Source organism: Myxocyprinus asiaticus, chromosome 46, assembly GCF_019703515.2.
Source record: "Myxocyprinus asiaticus isolate MX2 ecotype Aquarium Trade chromosome 46, UBuf_Myxa_2, whole genome shotgun sequence".
In the NCBI taxonomy this organism is placed as follows: domain Eukaryota; kingdom Metazoa; phylum Chordata; class Actinopteri; order Cypriniformes; family Catostomidae; genus Myxocyprinus; species Myxocyprinus asiaticus.
In genome coordinates, this window is record NC_059389.1 from 32,010,372 (window position 1) to 32,034,625 (window position 24,254).

General features: G+C 42.6%; 1 protein-coding gene across 5 annotated transcripts in view; it reads left to right on the top strand.

Moving 5' to 3' along the window:
• The window catches only part of zgc:113516 (uncharacterized protein LOC541449 homolog), a 243,835-nt gene that overhangs the window by 135,763 nt on the left and 83,818 nt on the right, over nt 1–24,254 (top strand). The window lies entirely within an intron of this gene.

The window sequence follows — 24,254 nt, forward strand, 5'->3', positions numbered from 1 at the left end:
CAAAATAACAAAACACCTTTAAAACATTTAGCTTTCAATAAATGTAATTTTACCTAATTTATCTTAAGTGGAATTCCACTTAAAGTGGAATACATAGAAAATTAATTACTACCAACTAGAGCCTTTACCAGCTAAGCAGCAAAGGGCACTGCATCTACCTGAACCTCTGCAATCAATTTGGGATGGACATTAATCTTACAGTTCAGTGACTACCCTTTACAGTTTCAAACATTGCCTACCAACAATGTTCCCTAGCTGAGTTTATTTTCTCCCAAGGCTTTTTTTCTCTGCTCCAACATCTAATGGAGTTTTTTGTTAGGGTAACGGTTAGGGTTTAAGTAAGGACTATATTAATGCAATAACTACTCAAACCATTTCAAGTGAAAGATTATAGTTTTGCTCTCAATACTGTTAGGAAATATAACATTGACACTTGCCATACAATACAAATTATCATCCACTCCACAGTGGGGAAAAGAGTTGGTCATTGACCAACAAAATAAAGTAATGCCATTAGTCAACAGTGTAACATTAAAAACATTGCTCTTCACACTTAGAAGTGACAAGGAATTATATGGTCATGAGACCAACAGCCAGTACACAATGACACTATAATTATAATTATAATAATTTTCTTTATTTATCACACATTATACATTTGCACATATACGGTGAAATTCTTCTTTTTCACATATCCCAGCTAGGCTGGGGTCAGAGTGCAGGGTCAGCCATGATACGGCGCCCCTGGAGCAGATAGGGTTAAGGGCCTTGCTCAAGGGCCCAACAGTGGCATCTTGGCGGTGCTGGGGCTTGAACCCCCAACCTTCTGATCAGTAACCCAGAGCCTTAACCGCTGAGCTACCACTGCCCTGCAAGGCAGTGAACATTAACATTATCCTTCACAGCAAGGATCTGAGAAGAGGTGGAAGAGACATCCGAGTTATAAAACCTGGAAAAGGTGTAAGGGAAAGCCCAGCCTGCAGCCAGGCAGATGTCCTCCAAGGATACACCCTTTGCCCAAGCGGAGGCCATGCTCCTGGTGGAATGAGCCTTAACACCCATGGGACACTGTATGCCTTGCAAATTGTAAGCAAGTGCAATGGCATCAACAGCCCAGTAAGAAAGTCTTTGCTTGGAGATGACCAAACCCTTTGAACGGCCTCTAAAGCAGACAAAGAGCTGATCTGTCAGCCAGAATTGACTCGTTCGATCAACATACAGATGTGCATTCTGAGAATGCATATCAAAAGTGAAACTCCTGTCCTGTGATTTCATGCGGTGTGACGCAACATTAAGAGAGATATGATCACTATAGGGCAATCGTGTTTCATTCTTTTAACAAATCACATATGGCTAATGGTTTAATGAGTGAGTTAATTTCTTAAACGGGACAATCTAATAGCCAGGCTGTCGGCAGAAAACTGAAGTGAAAACAAAAATCTCACTGAAAGCCACAGCAAGTGATATTGATGTCAATTAAATATACTGTTGTTGACTTTGTATCACTAACTAAATGTATAAATGGATTAAAGTCTCAATAGTTCTGCTCAGATTTAAATTTATTTTTTTACTAAAACGGTGCTGTTCTCATGCTCTGCTTGTGCTTGGCCAGGAGATCTGTGAACCTCTCTCCGAAACCATAATGCAGCAAGCAGCGGCTTAATCTAAATTACATTTTATTGTTGCCGTACTGTGCACATGCTGATAAAACACTAATGATTCAGTTACTTACAATATTTTTAGATGTTTGCCTCGCACATTCTGATTATTGATGGAGAAATATGCACATTTCAAAGAGTTCAGTTTTATTATGCTCTGGTTTATAAAGTTCAAAGGACATTCTAAAATGCTTAATGTGGCTTAATGTACTAAAAACAACGACCAGGTAGAAAACAAATTGTATCCAACTTTCTTTTTTAATGCACTGTTTACTGCTAAAACAATGACACCATGATTCAAGGAGAAATGTAATATTTTTTTATTGAAGAGCCATAGTCTAAACATAAAGCACCAAGTATTAGGTTGAGCTTTTTCCATAGAAACCCATTATAAAGAAAAGACTTTACATACTAGTAGTCACAGTGTGAACACCTTTTGTCATCTTTCTGTGTCCAAAGACTCTTACTGTATGTTGAAATGTTGCGGGACTCTTAGTTTTAAATGTATTTTTGTGTTCCTTGTCAAGCCTGTGTTCCTGATTTCATACCTCATACCAGCTGTCTCTCGTTTAGTCATTAGTCTTCATGTGTCTATATATAGCCCTCATGTTTCCCTTAGTATTTGTTGGTTCTTGTTTGTTTGTTGGTGTTTTTGTGAAAGAGTGTTACGTCCATTGTTAGCCAGCAAACTCCTGTGATGTTTTATTTTCCTTTTGCTTAAGTGTTTTATTTTCCTTTTGCTTAAGTGTTTTGTTTTCATCTTCATTACATCATCCTCTTCTTAATTAAGTTAATAAATACTGCATTTGGATCCACGCCTCTCACCACGTCCTTCCAAACAGCATGACAGAAGATACGACCACAAAAACATGGATTCAGCAGTAAAACTCTTCTGGCTGCATCAGGGTAATCACTCTCTGGAGGATTATGTGAGTGAATTCTGTGAGGTGGCTAACAAAGTTGATTTCAATGATGTGGCCTTCAAAAACATTTTCCGGATTGGTTTGAATGAGCCAGTGAAGTCCCTCATGCCTTATGGCAAAAGCCCCTGTACCCTGGCCCAATTTATTGATCTGGCATTGTTATTTAGTGGATCAGCCTTCACTGTAGGAGCAATGCAGGAGGACTACACTCATGCAGTAGAGTATCCCATTACACATGCCACAGTCAACGAGCCCATGCCTGCCACGTTCAACAAGCCAGCGTTTGAAGCCGTGTTCGTCCCAGAATTCCTAAAGGAATTTTCGGCGGGGGGGCTACTCTGGCTCCAGTGGTCTCCGATTCTTCAATGAAGGCCACTTTCTCCCCAGCCTCGGTGGTCCTGGAGATCCCCTTCATTGAGCCTCCCATGGCTCTGCCTTCCAAGCCTCCCATGGCTCCACCTTCTGAGCCTCCCACAGCAGTGAGAGAGGAGGAGGAAGAGAAGGAGAAGAAAGGCTCCTTCTCCCCAGTTGCTGCCAGTGCTCAAGACCATGGAGGTCATTCCCAAGTAGCTGCCAGTGCTCATGACCACGGAGGTCATTCCCCTGTCACTGCCAGTGTTCACAGCCATGGAGGCCGTTCCCCTGTCTCTGCCCATGTTCACGATCACGGAGGTCATTTCCCTTGTCTCTGCCCGTGTTCACGATCATGGAGGTCATTTCCCTGTCACTTCCAGTGCCCACAGCCATGGAGGCCCTTACCCTGTTACTGTCAATGCCCATGGCCATGGAGGCCATTTCCCAGTCACTGCCAGCACTCCCAGCCACAGAGGCCGTTTCCCAGTCACTGCCAGCACTCCCGGCCACGGAGGCCATTTCCCAGTCGCTGCCAGCACTCCTGACCATGGTGGCTCCGCCTTCCACCCCTACTGAGACTCCTCCTCCAGCGGCTCCACCCACTTCTCCTGGGACTCCTCCCACTCCATTTGAGACTCAATTCCTGATCCTCTTGCGTCTCCACCTGCTCTACCTCTGGCTACACCTCCTGAGACTCAAATATATTCTGTAAGGAGGAGGGGTGTTCCAGAGCCTTGAACTCTTGCCCCCCTGCCTGAGACAGCAAGATAAATCAGTTTACCATTTAAAGCAGAGGGCTCAACGAGCGGGCGAACTAGTGAATCAATGTTTTCGGTCACGTTAGGCCCGCATATTTTTTCTTTTACTATTATTGACTGTTTAGGTTTATAACTAGTCTAGATGGCCACTATTTTGTCCATGTTGAAAGAGTGGGCTAGGAGTAGGTTGTCTGTGAAACTTAGAGGTAAACTTAAATGATATTAGTTGTTTTAAGACTCTTTGTGCTTTTTAGTGACTCTCTAATGTTAATTGTGCCATATCGTTTGGGGATGGGGTCTTGGTAGGAGGGTTTTATAGGTTTGTTTCTTGTGTTAACTTGGGTACATTTGTGTTCAATTATATTATGCTGACATATACTATATTTTTATACATACTACTAGCTTCATGACATTACTTTATCTGGTTCCTTTGTATGAACAACTCCCTATAATTAGTATCATGGAACGTGAAGGACATTGGTCATGTAGTTAAAAGGAAGAAAGTTTTGACTTTTCTTAAAAAAAGAACATGTATTGATAACATTATTACAGGAAACCCACTTATCCAATAATCATCACCAAAAGTTGAAGAGGGATTGGGTTGGCCAAATTAATGTAACATAATTTTCCTCAAATAGTAGGGGCACTGCCATTCTTATTCAAAGAACATACCATTTGTTCTGGACAATGCTGGATATGATTCTGAAAGTAGATTTGTGCTGATTTCTGGCTATATTCTTGGGATACACATCACTATAAATAGCTCATAAGATAATTTTTGTTTTGTTCGATGTTAAAGGGGACATGACATGACATCTTTTTTTATAATTTTATTATCTTCCCTGAGATCAGAGGTTTTTTTGTACCAAACTTTAATTTAATCATATATGGCAATTTTACACCCTGTCTCTGGCCCTCTGTCTGAAATGCTCGGTTTTATGCTGTCTGGCCCTTTAAGACATCAATGTAAATGCCCACAGTTGTGATTGGCTAACATCATGCAGTCCTTCCAATACAGCCATTTTTGAAATGCAATCCGAAGAAAATGAGCAAATGCCACACAACATTATAAAACTATCAGGGTTAAACATCAGGGTTAACACATAATGTACACCCAACACATTTCATCTGAATGTATCAAACTGTTCACTCAAGCAGCACCATAAACTATCAAACAGTCATGACATATGAAATATTCATGAATGAAATTGGTTACTTTTGGTTTTTCGTCCACTTGTCCAATTTTAACTGCACCATCTTTCAATAACAGTTCCTTTGCAAAGCTTGAATCATATTGTGACTGTTTCACAAGCAGTTCACACTGAAATCTTCTGAATACACAAATGTAATACAATCCACGGTGATGTTGGGTGCTTCAACAGGCCAAAGCAGAGACGCTGGTCTTCACATCTTACATCTTCTGTGTTTGTTTACACACAGTGTAAAAAGTGTGCAAAGTGCAAGTGTTTCTCCCAGTCAGTGGCAGCAACAGAATGAGATGTATTTTTAAAAGTTGTGCTTGTCCCACTCTTAAAACACAGCACACATCACCGGAAATGCATCAAAATGATCAAAGACCTCCATGATTACAAAAGACGAACAATTAAAAATAGAACAGATGGGTGAAAAAAACAGTCCAGGACACCTTCAAAACAGCACAACAGTAAGACAGCGCAGCTGAATGAAACGCAATGGGGGTCTCCATTTTAGAGTTATAACTTGACATCACATATTTTAAAAGCAGCACGAGATGTATGATAATGGTCAAAGCAGTGCACCTTTATGTACAAAAACATTTAAATCCAAATAGCCATATGAAGGTGTCCTGTATAACTTTCGATGAATCTCCCATGACAAGCGCATCTCGCTCCACTTCACCTGTGTTTGACTAAGCATCAGTGGGCGGGGCCAAGGGTGCAATGATGGCAAAATAGGCGTCAATGTCTTGCTGAAGATGCATTCATATGTAGATGTAATTGGTCCTTGTGACATCACAAGTTCCACAAATTCCAAAACAAAGCTGTTTTTACAGCTTGGTTTAAATAAATGCTCTTTTTCTATTAAGGTGGAAGTTTTCAGTTCTGAAACTTGCAGTATGTTTTTTTATAGCACAATGACCTCTTACATGTGAAAAGATCAAGGAAAAATGTATTCCTCATGTCATGACCCCTTTAATTGTTTTTGTATAATTGACTGCTGTCTACCAACTGGAATGCTTCTCAAGGACAATAAAGATTGAAAGTGAAAATGATAACTGCCAAAAAACAAACAAACAAACAAACAAAAAAATTCACGGTATCAAGATGCATTGCAATATTATTACAATTTAATAATAGAAAAATTATATTTAAAAAACAAATAATTTTCAATGATACTGCCCTGCAACAGTTGTGTTACAATAGTTGTCCATTTGATTAAGTAATTGCGTTTGTAATTTCTAATTAGTCCTACCTTAAAAAAAACTTGCTTTCACCAACAAGGTAAAACTATGCTTTTTTTTCCCTTCAGACATTAGCATATATTACAATAAACAATTATTAGGTTATTCATTTGCCATTTATCTGTTGGTGTGTTTCTTTTATTTTGTTTATTTATTTGCAGTAGCACTGCCATTTTTTTTTATATGCCTTAAGCACTTTTTACACTTTTTTTTTTTTTTTTTAAGTACTTTACAAATAAAACATATTAGTAATATACACACTCTATGCTAACTGTTGCTTAGGGTTAAGAAAATACATGTCTGAACAATGGCCTGTCGTAAGGCAGCAAGCACTGTGGCAAGTTAAAACATATAGGTTTTTATAAAAAGCTATATTTAGTCATTACAAAACTGGTAAAAGTGTACTGTTTGGTTGTGGTTGTGTTTCTTATGTATAATTAATTAGCCTATACCTACCGTTTTATCAATTACATTCTTTCGCAAATTCTATGGGATGTTCACAGAGATTGTACTTCAGGTTTAGAATGGGCCATGCATAAGATGGCACTTTTTTTTCATCATAATTTACAAACTGGGTAACCATCATCAAAATTTGTAATACCCAAAGTATTCCTACATCACGAACTTCAACCGCACCATATTAGGGGAAAATAAAGTGTATTTTCTTCATTGTGCTCTGGTCTGAGAGAAAAATTAATTCATGTAATGAAGTCAGGTTTGTGATCAGGGTATGAAATTGATTAAATTAAATTAACTGAAGTTAATTAACTGAAATTAACTTTTTTGTCAACCAGCCTTTTTTGTCAACCAAAATTGGTGAATGAACAATTTTATATATATATATATATATATATATATATATATATATATACAGGTGCATCTCAATAAATGTCGTGGAAAAGTTCATTTATTTCAGTAATTCAACTCAAATTGTGAAACTCATGTATTAAATAAATTCAATGCACACAGACTGAAGTAGTTTAAGTCTTTGGTTCTTTTAATTGTGATGATTTTGGCTCACATTTAACAAAAACCCACCAATTCACTATCTCAAAAAATTAGAATACATCATAAGACCAATAAAAAAAACATGTTTAGTGAATTGTTGGCCTTCTGGAAAGTATGTTCATTTACTGTATATGTACTCAATACTTGGTAGGGGCTCCTTTTGCTTTAATTACTGCCTCAATTCGGTGTGGCATGGAGGTGATCAGTTTGTGGCACTGCTGAGGTGGTATGGAAGCCCAGGTTTCTTTGACAGTGGCCTTCAGCTCATCTGCATTTTTTGGTCTCTTGTTTCTCATTTTCCTCTTGACAATACCCCATAGATTCTCTATGGGGTTCAGGTCTGGTGAGTTTGCTGGCCAGTCAAGCACACCAACACCATGGTCATTTAACCAACTTTTGGTGCTTTTGGCAGTGTGGGCAGGTGCCAAATCCTGCTGGAAAATGAAATCAGCATCTTTAAAAAGCCGGTCAACAGAAGGAAGCCTGAAGTGCTCCAAAATTTCTTGGTAAACGGGTGCAGTGACTTTGGTTTTCAAAAAACACAATGGACCAACACCAGCAGATGACATTGCACCCCAAATCATCACAGATTGTGGAAACTTAACACTGGACTTCAAGTAACTTGGGCTATGAGCTTCTCCACCCTTCCTCCAGACTCTAGGACCTTGGTTTCCAAATGAAATACAAAACTTGCTCTCATCTGAAAAGAGGACTTTGGAACACTGGGCAACAGTCCAGTTCTTCTTCTCCTTAGCCCAGATAAGACGCCTCTGACGTTGTCTGTGGTTCAGGAGTGGCTTAACAAGAGGAATACGACAACTGTAGCCAAATTCCTTGACATGTCTGTGTGTGGTGGCTCTTGATGCCTTGACCCCAGCCTCAGTCCATTCCTTGTGAAGTTCACCCAAATTCTTGAATCGATTTTGCTTGACAATCGTAAGGCTGCGGTTCTCTCGGTTGGTTGTGCATCTTTTTCTTCCACACTTTTTCCTTCCACTCAACTTTCTGTTAACATGCTTGGATACAGCACTCTGTGAACAGCCAGCTTCTTTGGCAATGAATGTTTGTGGCTTACCCTCCTTGTGAAGGGTGTCAATGATTGTCTTCTGGACAACTGTCAGATCAGCAGTCTTCCCCATGATTGTGTAGCCTAGTGAACCAAACTGAGAGACCATTTTGAAGGCTCAGGAAACCTTTGCAGGTGTTTTGAGTTGATTAGCTGATTGGCATGTCAACATATTCTAATTTTTTGAGATAGTGAATTGGTGGGTTTTTGTTAAATGTGAGCCAAAATCATCACAATTAAAAGAACCAAAGACTTAAACTACTTCAGTCTGTGTGCATTGAATTTATTTAATACACGAGTTTCACGATTTGAGTTGAATTACTGAAATAAATGAACTTTTCCATGACATTCTAATTTATTGAGATGCACCTGTATATATATATATATATTTATATATATATATATATATATATAGCATTTTAAATTATAATATAATTTATGTAATATATTCTAAAATAACATTGTTTAAATTATATATAAAATATAACGTATAAAACCAAGCTATAATTATTATAATAATGATAATTTTGCAACATTCAAATGGAAGCTAAAGAGTAGTCAAGCACAGAAGAGAAACTTCTTATTCAAGAACCTTTTCTGAGGTTGCACTGAATTTTGACACATATCCCAAATCACCTGTAGTCCCAATGTTGATGCATCCTGAGATGGTCTGAAATCATATGCAGTCTTGTACAACCATTAACTAAATACGGTAATGGTTGTCATTTCACCTTTTAGTGCATAATGCTATTCAGCACACACACACACACACACACACACACACACACACACACACACACACACACACAGTTCAATAAAATATGAGAGTGATAACAGCATTCTACAACCGAACTCCTGAAAAATTCAGGTAGTGACAGCCATATTCTCAAAATGTCCACATAGTGTGTACGGAACCAAACTGAACAACTAGTTAATGTTAATGACATGATCAATAGCACATGTTAGATGTGTCCATCTTCTCCTGGTACAAATGACATTTACAGAGGTATGTGTGTGTCTTCTCTCATTCATATTTTCCAATCTGTCACTTCTTTATAGTTCCTCTCATCAGCCCTGCGGTCTCGGGATAAAGAGAACTGGAGTTTGGTCAAGTTGGACATATATTCACAGATTCAAACTTCCCAGATCAATAAGCAAAATGTTGTTAAAACACAAACGACGCCTTTTTCCAACCGTAGTAAGGTAGACAATGAACTATAACCTAATTTTCATCAAAACGAGCTGTCCTCCGAGCTCAGTTCACACATAAGTGGTCTCCTGTTGGTTATACTACAATACTTCGTTGGAGAAATATGTTTTTGCGTAATTTCGGGGGATTTGTATTCTGAAAAATATTCAATAACTTCACTCTTATACAGTGTAGTACCATCAAAATCGCTTCACATAACAGTGGTCTCCTGTTGGTTATACTAAAACACTTAGTTTGGGGGAAAAAGGCTCTTGCATAATTTTGGGTAATTTTAATTAGGAAAAATATTAAATAACTTTACTCATATACAGTGTAGTGTCACCAACATCACTTCACACATCAGTGGTCTCCTGTTGGTTATACTACAACACTTAGTTTGGAACAATGTGCTTTTGCATAATTTTGGAGAATTTGTATTAGGAAAAATATTTAAATATAATTTTTAATGGTCTTAATGTTTTTTAAGATAAAGTGTAGTGGCACTAAATTCACGTCAAACACCAGGAGACCCCTGATGGTTATACAAGAACACCTAGTTTTTAAAGATTTTACGCTTAATTTTGATTAATTTGAAAAAGAATCTTTTTAGCATTGAAACCATATAAGGTGTTCTATTTGCTTTCCACAAACCAGAATATTGGTTTAGGCTTCTTTCATGAATTGACATACAAACTCAAATACACAATCCATCTTATATTTACTCAACTGCTTCTTCTGAGAAGGATAAAAGTTTGGTTTAGGAGCCCTTCCCAGTGGTCAGTAGTTGTAAAGTGGGGTTCATTCTGAACAGTTTATTGGTGCATTACAGTCCCAAAATAAAAATAAATTTTAGGAAATTATTTGTGGACCTCCATTTGTTTTTATGTGTAAATAAGTGAAAAGATATACAAACATATTTGATAGGTGTTGTCCAGTTCTCTTTTTGGTGAGGATTCCAAGTTACATTGGTATAAATTATCGTGTTTTGGTCAAACTGGTGCAACTGTGAACCTATGCTGTTTTTTATGGTGTATTTGCAGTGGTGTAGTAGTGTCTGAAGAGGTGGGCATACTGTGAATTTATGAAAGACCCATATATACATATGTTTACATTTAGCAGGGAAATAAATTTATAATGCAAATTATGGTTACTCCAGGGATGTTTGTGCATCAGACACGGGAAATGTCCCGCCCCTTACTGAAACAGAAAATATTATTGGTTAGCAAATATCCATCATGTCTGAAATGGATCAGCTTAGTCGGACTGTCTGTCTTGCCAGTGCCATCAGTTCCGCTCCTGCAGCTCCATGCATGTTTAGAGAAAATCTTTGTGCATTCTATATATATCTATATACAGTGGTGTGAAAAAGTGTTTGCCCCCTTCCTGATTTCTTATTTTTTTGCATGTTTGTCACACTTAAATGTTTCAGATCATCAAACAAGTTTAAATATTAGTCAAAGATAACACAAGTAAACACAAAATGCAGTTGTTAAATGAAGGTTGTTATTATTAAGGGAAAACAAAATCCAAACCTACATGGCCCTGTGTGAAAAAGTGATTGCCCCACCTGTTAAAACATAACTTAACTGTGGTTTATCACACCTGAGTTCAATTTCTCTAGCCACACCCAGGCCTGATTACTGCCACACCTGTTCTCAATCAAGAAATCACTTAAATAGGACCTGCCTGACAAAGTGAAGTAGACCAAAAGATCTTCAAAAGCTAGACATCATGCCGAGATCCAAAGAAATTCAGGAACATATGAGAAAGAAAGTAATTGAGATCTATCAGTCTGGAAAAGGTTATAAAGCCATTTCTAAAGCTTTGGGACTCCAGAGGACCACAGTGAGAGCCATTATCCACAAATGGCGAAAACATGGAACAGTGGTGAACCTTCCCAGGAGTGGCCGGCCGACCAAAATTACCCCAAGAGCGCAGCGACGACTCAACCAAGAGGTCACAAAAGACCCCACAATAATATCCAAAGAACTGCAGGCCTCACTTGCCTCAGTTAAGGTCAGTGTTCATGACTTCACCATAAAAAAGAGACTGGGTAAAAATGGCCTGCATGGCAGAGTTCCAAGACGAAAACCACTGCTGAGCAAAAAGAACATTAAGGCTCGTCTCATTTTTGCAAGAAAACATCTTGATGATCCCCAAGACTTTTGGGAAAATACTCTGTGGACTGACGAGACAAAAGTTGAACTTTTTGGAAGGTGTGTGTCCCATTACATCTGGTGTAAAAGTAACACCACATTTCAGAAAAAGAACATCATACCAACAGTAAAATATGGTGGTGGTAGTGTGATGGTCTGGGGCTGTTTTGCTGCTTCAGGACCTGGAAGACTTGCTGTGATAAATGGAACCATGAATTCCGCTGTCTACCAAAAAATCCTGAAGGAGAATGTCCAGCCATCTGTTCGTGACCTCAAGCTGAAGCGAACTTGGTTTCTGCAGCAGGACAATGATCCAAAACACTCCAGCAAGTCCACCTCTGAATGGCTGAAGAAAAACAAAATGAAGACTTTGGAGTGGCCTAGTCAAAGTCCTGACCTGAATCCTATTGAGATGCTGTGGCATGACCTTAAAAAGGCAGTTCATGCTCGAAAACCCTCCAATGTGGCTGAATTACAACAATTCTGCAAAGATGAGTGGGCCAAAATTCCTCCACAGCGCTGTAAAAGACTCGTTGCAAGTTATCGCAAACGCTTGATTGCAGTTGTTGCTGCTAAGGGTGGCCCAACCAGTTATTAGGTTTAAGGGGCAATCACTTTTTCACACAGGGCCATGTAGGTTTGGATTTTGTTTTCCCTTAATAATAACAACCTTCATTTAACAACTGCATTTTGTGTTTACTTGTGTTATCTTTGACTAATATTTAAACTTGTTTGATGATCTGAAACATTTAAGTGTGACAAACATGCAAAAAAATAAGAAATCAGGAAGGGGGCAAACACTTTTTCACACCACTGTATCTATACCTATATCTATCTATCTATCTATATATATATATATATATATGCAGATGGAATCGCCTTGTTGATGAGAGAGGTCAAAAGAGAATGGCCAGACTGGTTCGAACTGACAAAGTCAACGGTAATTCAGATAACCACTCTGTACAATTGTGGTGAGAAGGTGTACATATATATATATATATATATATATATATATATATATATATTATACACACACACACACACACACACACATATATATATATATATATATATATATATATATATATATATATATATATATACAGTGCTGTATATATATATACACACACAATTCACTCAACTGTGCTGCGGCATCACGCTAGTAGATTGAAAAAGTTCCGGGTCAAAAGCCTACTCGTTGTTCTGGCGGCCATACGTATAATAAATTTCAGGTGGGCATACGCAAAATCCTTAGAAAGATAGGTGGGCATACGGAATATGCCAACGTATGCCCTAGCCTACACTACTGTGTATGTGTTTTGAATAAAAATATAGTATCACACACATCAAGAGAAGAGCTATCAAAACTAGTTCACTCATTTAATATGGTCAGATGTTTATTACAGTTGGCACAAATTTTACAGCACAGCATTTTTAATCCTAATAAAATTCCCCCAAATTATGAAAAAGCCTTTTTTCCCTCACTAAGTTTTGTAGTATAACCAACAGGAGACCGCTGATGTGTGAAGTGATTTTGCTGACACTACACTGCAAAAGAGTAAAATCATTGAATAATTTTCCCAAAGAAAATTCCCTAAAATTATGCAAAAGCCTTTTTTCCCTCACTAAGTTTTGTAGTATAACCAACAGGAGACCACTGATGTGTGAAGTGATTTTGGTGGCACTACACTGCATAAGAGGAAAGTTTTTGAATAATTGTAAAATAAAAATTCCCCAGAATTATGCAAAAGCACATTTCTCCAAACTAAGTGTGTAGTTTATCCAACAGGAGACCACTGATATGTGAACGGAATTTGATAGTACTACACTGTATCAGATTAAAGTTATTGAAAATATTATAGAAATTCCCCAAAATTATGCAAAAGCCTTTTTTCCCTAACTAAGTGTTGTAGTATAACCAACAAGAGACTACTGATGTGTGATTTTGATGACTATACAGTGCATAAGTTTTAAGTTATTGAATATTTTTTTAAATAAAAATTACCCCAAATTATGTAAAAGCACATTTCTCCAAACTAAGTGTTGTAGTATAACCAACAGGAGACCCCTAATGGTTTAACTGAATTTGATGGAAAGAGTAAATTTATTGAATATTTTTCTTAATAAACATTCCCCAAAATTATGCATAAGCACCCTTCACTAAGTTTTGTAATATAACCAAAAGGAGACCACTTATGTGTGAACTGAATTTGGTGACACTACATTGCATAAGAGTAAAATTATTGTATATTTTTATTAAAAAAAACTCCCCAAAATTATGCGAAAGCCTTTTTCCCTAACTTCACTTACTAAGTGTTGTAGTATAACTAACAGGAGATCACTGATGTGTGAACTGAATTTGATAGTACTAACTGCATAAGAGTAAAGTTATTGAATATTTTTTTTTAAATAAAAATTCCCCAAAATTATGCAAAAGTAAATTTTTCCAAACTAAGTGTAGTAGTATAACCAACAGGAGACCCCTGGTGGTTGAACTGAATTTGATGGTACTACACTGCATAAGAGTATGTTTATTGAATATTTTTCTTAATAAAAATTCCCCCAAATTATGCAAAAGCCTTTTTTCCCCTCAGTAACTTTTGATGTATAACCAACAGGAGACCGCTGATGTGTGAAGTGATTTTGGTGACACTACACTGCATAAGAGTGAAGTTATTAAATATTTTTCAAATAAAAATTCCTCAAAATTATGCAAAAGCACATTTCTCCAAACTTAGTGTTGTAGTATAACCAACAGGTGACCATTGATGTGTGATTTTGGTGACACTACACTGCATACGAGTAAAGTTATTAAATATTTTTTTACATAAAAATTCCCCCAAATTATGCAAAATTATCCAATCAAAGTGTTGTATTATATCCAACAGGAGACTCCTGGTGGTTGAACTGAATTTGATGGTACTACACTGCATAGGAGGAATGTTATTGAATATTTTTCCCAAGAAAACAATCCTCAGAAATATGCAAAAGCAAATTATTTCCAAACTAAGTGTTGTAGTTTAACCAACAGGAGACCACTGATGTGTGAAGTGATGTTTGGTGACACTACACTGCATAAGAGTAAATTTACTGAATATTTTTCTTAATAAACATTCCCCAAAATTATGCAAAAGTATTTTTTCCCTCATTAAGTTTTGTATTATAACCAGCAGGAGACCATTGATATGTGAAGTGATTTTGGTGACACCACTGCATAATAGTGAAGTTATTGAATATTTTTTTCGGATCGCTTTTCAGTGTTGCACTTTGAAGACACTCCCTGCGCACTCGTCTCTCAGCCGTCTGCATGTAGAGAACAATTTTATTTGTTCAGCTCAGATCAAGGCTCATTTTAATGAAAATTAGGTTGTAGCTCGTTGTCTACCTTATTAAGGTTGGAGAGATGCATCGTTTGTTTTTTAACAATGTTTCGCTTATGAGTTATTGATCCAGGAATTTCAAATCTGTGAATATATTTCCAACTTTACCGAACTGATAACCGGTACATTACAGCAGAGACTGTTTGATTATTGTCCAGCAAGAGCATGCATTTTCTTTAACAGCTGCCACTTAGACATGCAAGAACAAAAGACAGTGATTCCGTTAATGTCAGCTAAGTAAACATTGCCGGATGATAATACATCTGTGGTGTGTAATCTCTTTGCTCAAAAATAGCAAATACAAAACGGGTTAAGCTGGTGACATTCATGTGCTTTTTCACAGGCTTGAGATGCTGCACCGTTGCTATGGTTATCACTTGTCAATCATCACAATTGCAGGAGTCAGTCCTGTGTTCCATACATGTACAAGGAATGAAAAAATAGGTAGCGGTTTACGACAGCTATATGTTTTTTTTTAAATCATGGTACACAGTGAAACTGTTGAATCTCTTTTCTGCACACAAACTTTCTCCTTCACATGGTAAATACGTCATCACAACGACACACCCTTCACGGTATCGGCTCTGCTTATATTCACACAGACACATTCCGGGATTGATCCTGGCAATATGTAGGTCCCCCTCGTGCCGCCAAAACAGCGCCAACCCACATCTCAGAATAGCATTCTAAGATGTTATTCTTCTCACCACAATTGTACAGAGCGGTTATTTGAGTTAACGTAGGCTTTGTCAGTTCAAACCAGTCTGGCCATTCTCTGTTGACCTGTCTCATCAATAAGGCATTTCAGTCCACAGAACTGCTCACTGGATGTTTTTTTGTTTTTGGCACCATTCGGAGTAAATTGACTGTTGTGACTGTTGTTAGACTGTTGTGCGTGAAAATCCCAGAAGATAAGCAGTTACAGAAATACTCAAACCAGCCCATTTGGCATCAACAATCATGCCACGGTCCAAATCACATTTCACATTTTTTCCACATTCTGATGGTTGATGTGAACATTAACTGAAGCTCATGACCCATATCTGCATGTTTTTACGCACTGCACTGCTGCCACACGATTGGCTGATAAGATAATCGCATGGATGATTGTTGGTGCCAGACAGGCTGGTTTGATTATTTCTGTTACTGCTTATCTCCAGGGGTTTTTACACACAAAAGTCTCTAGAATTTACTCCGAATTGTGCCAAAAACAAAAAAAATATCCACTGAGGGGCAGTTCTGCAGATGGAAACGCCTTGTTGATATGAGAGAGGTCAACAGATAATGGTCAGACTGGTTCAAACTGACAAAGTCTACGGTAACTCAGATAACCATTCTGTACAATTGTGGTGAGAAGAATAGCATCTCAGAATGCAATTCTGAGATGTGGTTTGCCACTGTTTTGGCGGCATGAGGGGGACTTACACAATATTTGGCAGGTGGTTTTAATGTTGTGGCTAACAGGTGTACATGCTCAAAATGAAGATTATCCCTTCATAAGTAAACTAAGTACAGATTAACAGGGTAAACACAGGAACAAAAGAAACATCCATGACGGGAAAAACATAGGAACAGAGAAAACATCTACGATATGAATGGGTCCATGAACAGGATGTCAAAACGTCCTGGTTACTTGCATAACCTCCGTTCCCTGATGGAGGGAACGAGATGTTGTGTCGATGTAGTGACATTAGGGGTCACTCTTGGGAGCCCCAAACACCTCTGGTCTTTGATAAAAGGCCAATGAAAATTGGTGAGTGGTATTTGCATGCCACTCCCCCGGACATACGGGTATAAAAGGAACTGGTATGCAACCACTCATTCAGGTTTTATGCTGAGGAGCTGAGACAAGGTCTGGCCATTTCAGCGGGTAGTTCAGCATTGTGGCAGGAGGGACACAACGTCTCGTTCACTTACGCAACATTACGCAAGTAACCAGGATGTTCCCTATCTGTCACTCACTCAACGTTGTGTCGATGTAGTGACATTAGGGGTCCCTATACAAAATGCCGCAACAGGCTGAACTGTGTTACGTGAACTGGCAGTGTGTGACGGGAATACCACTGTGTGCCTCATAGCCAGCGCACCAGGCTGACACGTAAGCTCCCCCAACATAGTTATGAGTGTCGAACAGCCCTTTGGGGACAAGTCGACTACCCAAAAGGTAGAGACAGGCTAACCCAGTCGTGGCCTCTTTTCCCATTCTTTTTTTCCACTCCCTTAAAAAGAAGGGGATTATCCGACTGGGCCGCCAGGTCTAGTCGGGGGGTGTCCCTCCAAAGGGGAGGACACCGCGGAGATCACACCTCGCCCAAAGAGAGGGGGGGATATTTAAGTGGAAAATACGTCACATGGTCTTGCCGACCATGTGGAGAGTCTCATGGTAGATCCTACCCAACGGGGGAGGAGTTGTTACAAACATGGAGATTGTGGCAGAGGGGGCTTTGCCCAAGGAAGACGCAGTTTGCCAACAGGGAAACAAATTAGCAGAAGATATACATCGCATGGGGTTATCTTACAGGGAACCGCCACATGCAGAGCACCTACCCCAGAACAGGGCTCTTAGTTAGCACATGTATTGGCCGGCAGTGAGTCTGTCCGAAAACTCGACTGCCACAGGGCTCGGAGGAAGTCAACCAGGAAACATAGTTTGTGAACACTACTGGGAATTAATGGCGAACGTCTTCAACTCAGAGGAGGTGAAAGGCAAGCGATACACCTGGCTGGCTATCCCGGGCTTATCCACTTGTATTGCGTGCCACTACCTGGAATGAAACCGGTTCCACCTGGAGGTTGTAGAACCTTGCAAAGATGTTGGGTGTTGCCCAGCCTGCTGCTCTGCAAATGTCTGTTAGAGAGGCACCCCTGACCAGGGCCCAGGAGGCTGCCACACCCCTGGTAGAATGGGCTCGTAGCCCTACCGGAGGTGGCATGTCCAGGGCGTGATATGCCATAGCTATGGCGTCAATGAGCCAGTGGGCGATCCTCTGCTTGGAGACAGCGCTTCCTTCCGCAGTGCACCAAAGCAGACAAAGAGCTGCTCAGAGATCCTAAAGCTCTGCATGCGATCCAATTAGATGCGTAAAGTGCGCACCGGACACAGCAACGACAGGGCTGGGTCTGCCTCCTGGGGCAGTGCTCGCAGGTTCACTATCTGGTCCCTAAAAGGGGTCGTGGGAACCTTGGGCACATAGCCTGGTCGGGGTCTCAGGATCACGTGAGAGTAGCCCGGACCGAACTCCAGGCATGTTTCGCTGACAGAGAATGCGTGAGTGAGTGCATTCAGGAGGGCAGTCTTCAAGGAGAGTGCCTTAAGCTCAGCTGACTTCAAAGGCTCAAAGGGGGCTCTCTGTAGACCCTGAAGAACTACAGAGAGGTCCCATGAGGGAACGAGGCGCAGTCTGGAGGGATTCAGCCTCCTGGCGCCTCTCAGGAAACTGATGATCAGGTCGTGCTTCCCTAAGGACTTACTGTCCACTGTGTCATGGTGTGCTGCTATAGCAGCTACGTACACCTTCAAGGTGGAAGGGGACAGCCGCCCTTCCAATCTCTCCTGCAGGAAGGAAAGCATTGATCCGACTGCGCATCTCTGGGATCTTCCCATCGGGGAGAACACCACTTAGCGAACAGACGCCACTTAAGTGCATACAGGCGCCTCGTAGAGGGGGCCCTAGCCTGAGTGATCGTGTCTACCACTGCGGGTGGTAGACCGCTTTGGTCTTCTGCGTCCCGATTCCAGAGGTCTGGTCGTGGGTGCCAGATGGTGCCCCGTCCCTGAGAAAGAAGGTCCTTCGCCGGGGGGGCTGTCACAAGGAGCGTGAGGTCTGAGAACCACGTCTGGGTGGGCCAGTAGGGTGCTACCCGGACGACCTGCTCCTCGTCCTCCCTGACCTTGCACAGAGTCTGTGCAATTAGGCTCACTGGGGGAAACGCGTATTTGCGTAGGCCAGGAGGCCAGCTGTGTGCCAACACATCTATGCCGAGGGGTGCCTCGGTCAGGGCGTACCAGAGCGGGCAGTGGGAGGATTCTTGGGAGGCGAACAGGTCTACCTGTGCCTGTCCGAATCAACTCCAACCGTGACAGCGCGTCCGCTGTAGTGTTGAGGTTGCCCAGGATATGAGTGGCTCGCAGCGACTAGAAGTGCTGCTGACTCCAGAGGAGGAGACGGCGGGCGAGTTCTGACATACAACGAGAGCGCAGACCGCCTTGGCAGTTGACATACGCTATCGTTGCTGTGTTGACTGTCCAAACTAACACGTGCTTGCCCTGGATGAACGGCCAGAACCTCCACAGGGCGAGCAGAATTGCCAACAAATCGAGGCAGTTGATGTGCCAATGCAGTCGCGGGCCCGTCCATAAGCCAGCGGCTGCGTGCCCGATGCAGACAGCACCCCAGCTTGTTTTGGAGGCATCTGTCATGACCACGACACGCCTGGATACCTGCTCTAGGGGAACACCAGCCCTTAGAAACGAGAGGTCGTAACAGACTGGCGTGATGACCACGCGATGTGTCCCGTGGTGCCATGCCCATCTCGGGACTCGAGTCTGAAGCCAGTGCTGAAGTGGTCTCATATGCATCAATCCGAGCGGGGTGGCCACTGCTGAGGATGCCATATGCCCCAGGAGCCTCTGAAAGAGTTTCAGTGGAACCGCTGTTTCCTGTTTGAATGCCTTCAAATAGGCCAGCTGTGCGCGCTCGTTCATGAGGCACGCTGTCAAAGAGACTGAGTCCAACTCCAAACCGAGGAAAGAGATGCTCTGAACCAGGAGGAGATTGCTCTTTTCCCAATTGACGAAGCCCTAGTCGGCTGAGGTGTGAGAGTACCAAGTCCCTGTGTGCACACAACATGTCCCGAGAGTGAGCTAGGATTAGCCAATCATCGAGATAGTTGAGAATGTGAATGCCCACTTCCCTTGTCGGGGCAAGGGCTGCCTCTGCGACCTTCATGAAGACGCGAGGGGACAAGGACAGGCCGAAAGGGAGGACCTTGTACTGATACACCTGACCCTCGAATGCAAACCGCAGGAAGGGTCTGTGTCGAGGTAGAATCGAGACGTGGAAGTACGCGTCCTTCAGGTCTACCGCCACAAAGCAATCTTTATGCCGGATGCATGCAAGAATGCGTTTTTGCGTCAGCATCTTGAACGGGAGTCCGTGTAAAGCCCGGTTCAGTACTCACAGGTCGATGATTGGCCGCAACCCACCGCCTTTTTTCGGTACGATGAAGTAGGGGATGTAAAACCCCTTCTTCATCTCAGCCAGAGGGATAGGTTCTATCGCACCCTTCCGTAGGAGGGTAGCGATCTCCACGTGCAAAGTAGCAGCATTTTCGTCCTTCACCAAGGTGAAGTGGATACTGCTGAACCTGGGCAGACGCCTTGCGAACTGAATCGCGTAGCCGAGTTGGACGGTCCGGACCAGGGAAAGAGGAAACCGCTCTTTTGCTGAACTATTGGGTACCGCAGCCACTTGGGCATGCGTGAAATCAAATAAAAAGGCAACAAAAGATTATCCACCCAGCCCTCCACTGGGGGATGGAGTGGTCTTACTGCCAGCTCCAATGCAGTGGGTTTCGTCAACCCTGTGTCGCCCGTCTCAGGGGCGTATTGATGACCTTTGTGGGTTCTTAGCGGCCGGCCGTGAGACGGGTGGCATCTGCTTCCTGCGGTGGGCTCCATGCCGGGGCAGGGGCGAAGGGGCAGGTTGCAGCGGACCGAGGCGGGGAGCCGCTGGGGTTGCTTGCTTTCTTACGAAAAACCGAAAGCAAGCTGCGACTGCAATGTTGCCATGGTCATGTTCTCGCAATGAGAACATGAACCATCCAGGAAAGCTGCCTCCATGTGGGTCACGCCCAGACACGAAAGACAGCGATTGTGACCGTCTGAAGTTGAGAGGTAATGACTACAACCAGGAATAACACACAATTGGAAAGTCATCTTTAAAAAGACGCGTCTTTATAAAGATGTTCCGCGTGTGACGCTCTTTTAGAGAAATATACTCTTTCAGAAAAATATACTCTCTTTTTTCTGCCGAAGTGCCCAGGGGCATTCTCTGCAGTGCACCAGTGCAGAGGAGGGAGAAGCCTCTGAAATGCGCCGTCAGATCCAGCAGAGGTGAATGAACACTCGTGAGAACTCAGCTCAATGAGCATGACCGTTCAGCTCCGAAGAGAAAATCTGAATGAGTGGTTGCATACCAGCTCCTTTTATACCCATATGTCCGGGGAATGTGGCATGCAAATACCACTCGCCAATTTTCATTGGCCTTTAATCAAAGACCAGAGGTATTTCGGGCTCCCAAGAGTGACCCCTAGTGTCACTACATCGACACAACGTCGAGTGAGTGGCAGATAGGGAACATATAACAACTGACAAGGACTGAACAGAATTCAGGGCATTATATACACAAAGACTAATAAGTTAATGAAACACAGGTGTGGACAATCAAGGACAGCTGGCAGTGATGAGGACAGGGAATTATGGGACGTGTAGTCCAGGAGGAATATATGACGGGAGAAACACAAGGCAAACAGTGAATCATGACACCCAGATTCATGTCACAGTTAGTTCTAAAGTTCAGTCAAAATTGTATGGGCATTGGGTTTTTGGGAGGTGACTTTAATTGCGTACTTGACGATAACTAGATCTTCTCTCTAGGTTAAAATAAATTGGAAATCTTCACATACTCTTAAAAGTGCATGTAAGGATATAGGACTGGTGGATTTATGGAGGGAGTTACTTCCAAGAGATAGAGATTATACTTTTTATTCTCACCCACATAATTCATACTCAAGATTGGATTATTTTTTCATACCTTCCGGATGTATACATCACATTAACTTCTGTCAGATTGGCCCTATTGTGTTGTCTGACCATGGCCCTGTATACTTTGATATCAATTCCAAAGTCACCATATTGCAAATTTTACACTTCTGTTTTTGGGCCGCAGTGCTTTTCTTTCATTTCTTAGACAGAAAAAAACTCAGTTCCCTGTCTGTCACTCACTCAACGTTGTGTCGATGTAGTGACACTAGGGGTTCGATCTTGAGAGCCCCAATCACCTTTGCTTAACATAGAAAAGGCCAATGAAAATTGGTGAGTGGAATTTGCATGCCACTCTCCGCCCCGGATAAAAGGAGATGGCTTGCATCACTCATTCAGATTTTTTCTTCGGAGCCGAATGCATGTGTGTGTTTGTTCGTCCTCTCACCTCTTGCTTTGCTGCTGGATTTTTACGGCGCATATCAGTGGTTACCCTCGCACGGTTGCGTGCTGTGCTTCCCCTGGGCGCTTCGGCAGCCTGAGTCTGCAGGTGCTAAAAGAGTATATTCAAGAAAGAGTGTATTTTCCTTCTAAAAGAGCTCGCGCAAACGCTTGCCGTCTTTTTAAGGATGTCCTTCCGTGTTTGCGCTACTGGATGTGGCCATTATCTCTCCCCTCCGGATACCCATGAAATCTGCCTCGAGTGTCTGGGGCGCCGAGGCAGCTTTCATGGAAGTGTTGTGTTCTCATTGCGAGAACATGCCCACGAGAACGTTGCGGTCACAGCTCACTTCCTTCTTCGTGAAGCGAAGACAGTCGAAAAGACAGCCAGCGAACAGGTAAGTGTGCTGGTCTATGGGGCCGCTCGCCCGCCCCAGTCACTGGCTGTGTGCACAAAGAGTGATGCACGCCATTTCCTTCTATACTCGTATGTCGGGGCGGAGAGTGCCATGCAAATTCCACTCACCAGTTTTCATTGGCCTTTTCTATTTTAAGCAAAGGTGATTGGGGCTCTCAAGATCGAACCCCTAGTGTCACTATATCAACACAACGTCTCGTTCCCTCCATCAGGGAACAGATGTTACATCAGTAACCAAGACATTTTGTCAAGTTAACCAAGACTTGCCTGTTTCTTTTGCGATTATATGTGATGCCACCAAAGCGATGCCATGCCCATCTCAGAAACTTGAGTCCGAAGCCAGTGCTGAAGCGGTCTCATATGCATCAACCCTAGTGGCGTGACCGGGTCCAGGATGCCATATGCCCCAGGAGCCTCTGAAAGTGTTTCAGCGGAACCGCTGTTCTCTGCTTGAATGACTTCAGGCAGTTCAGCACCAACCGCACACGCTCACTTGTGAGGCGTGCTATCATCGAGACTGAGTCTAACTCCATGCCGAGAAAAGAGATGCTCTGAACTGGGGAGAGCTTGCTATTTTCCCAGTTGACCCAAAGCCCTAGATGGCCGAGGTGCCTGAGCATGAGGTCCCTGTGTGTGCATAGCAACTCTCGAGAGTGAGCTAGAATCAGCCAGTCATTGAGGTAGTTGAGTATGCGGACACCCACTTCCCTTAACGGGGCAAGAGCTGCCTCTGTGACTTTCGTGAAGACGCAAGGGGACAGGGACAGGCCGAAGGGGAGGACCTTGTACTGATACGCCTGGCCGTCGAAAGCAAACCTTAGGAAGGGTATGTGTCGAGGTAGAACTGAGACGTGAAAGTACGTGTCCTTCAGGTCTACCACCGTGAACCAATCTTGATGCCGGACACATGCCAAAATGTGCTTTGGTGTCAGCATCTTGAACGGGAGTCTGTGCAAGGCCCGGTTCAGAACAAGCAGGTCCAAGATTGGCCGCAACCCACCGCCTTTCTTCAGTACGATGAAGTAAGGGCTGTAAAACCGAGAACTGAGGCAGAGCCGCCTGGGCTTTCGCCGCCGCAGGGGAATGCCCTCAGTGAGCAGACGGGATACGGGATCTTGAGCGTGCCCGGAGGGTGAGGTCGGTTGTCGAGCGCAGCTCCTGCATCACATCGGGACTACCCACATGCAGTTCCTTTAGTGCCTTGGCCTGGTGTACTTGCAGGAGGGCCATGGCATGCAGGGCAGAGGTGGCCTGACCAGCGGCGCTGTAAGCTTTGGCCGTCAGAGATGATGTCGTCCTACAGGCCTTGGAAGGGAGTGCCGGGCGATCCCGCCAGGTGGCTGCGCTTTGCAGGCACAGGTGCACCGCAACCGCCTTATACACCTGAGGGACCTCCATATACCCGTGGGCCACCCTGTCATCGAGGGTAGTGAGAGCAGACAAGCTCGGGCAGAAAAAGGTGCCCTCCACAACCTCATCAGTTCATCGTGCACTTCCGGGAAGAAAAGGACTGGGGGGTGTGGCTGTGAGCGGCGCCCCGAACCCAGAAACCAGTCATCTAGCCGCGAGGGCTCAGGGGAGAGTGGAAGGTTCCACTCCAACCCGACACATGTGGAGGCCCGGGAAAGCATGGCGGTCATCTCGTCGTCAGCCTCAGACTGGGTGGGCTGAGCCGAAGGTGGCAGCCCAGTCGAGTCCTC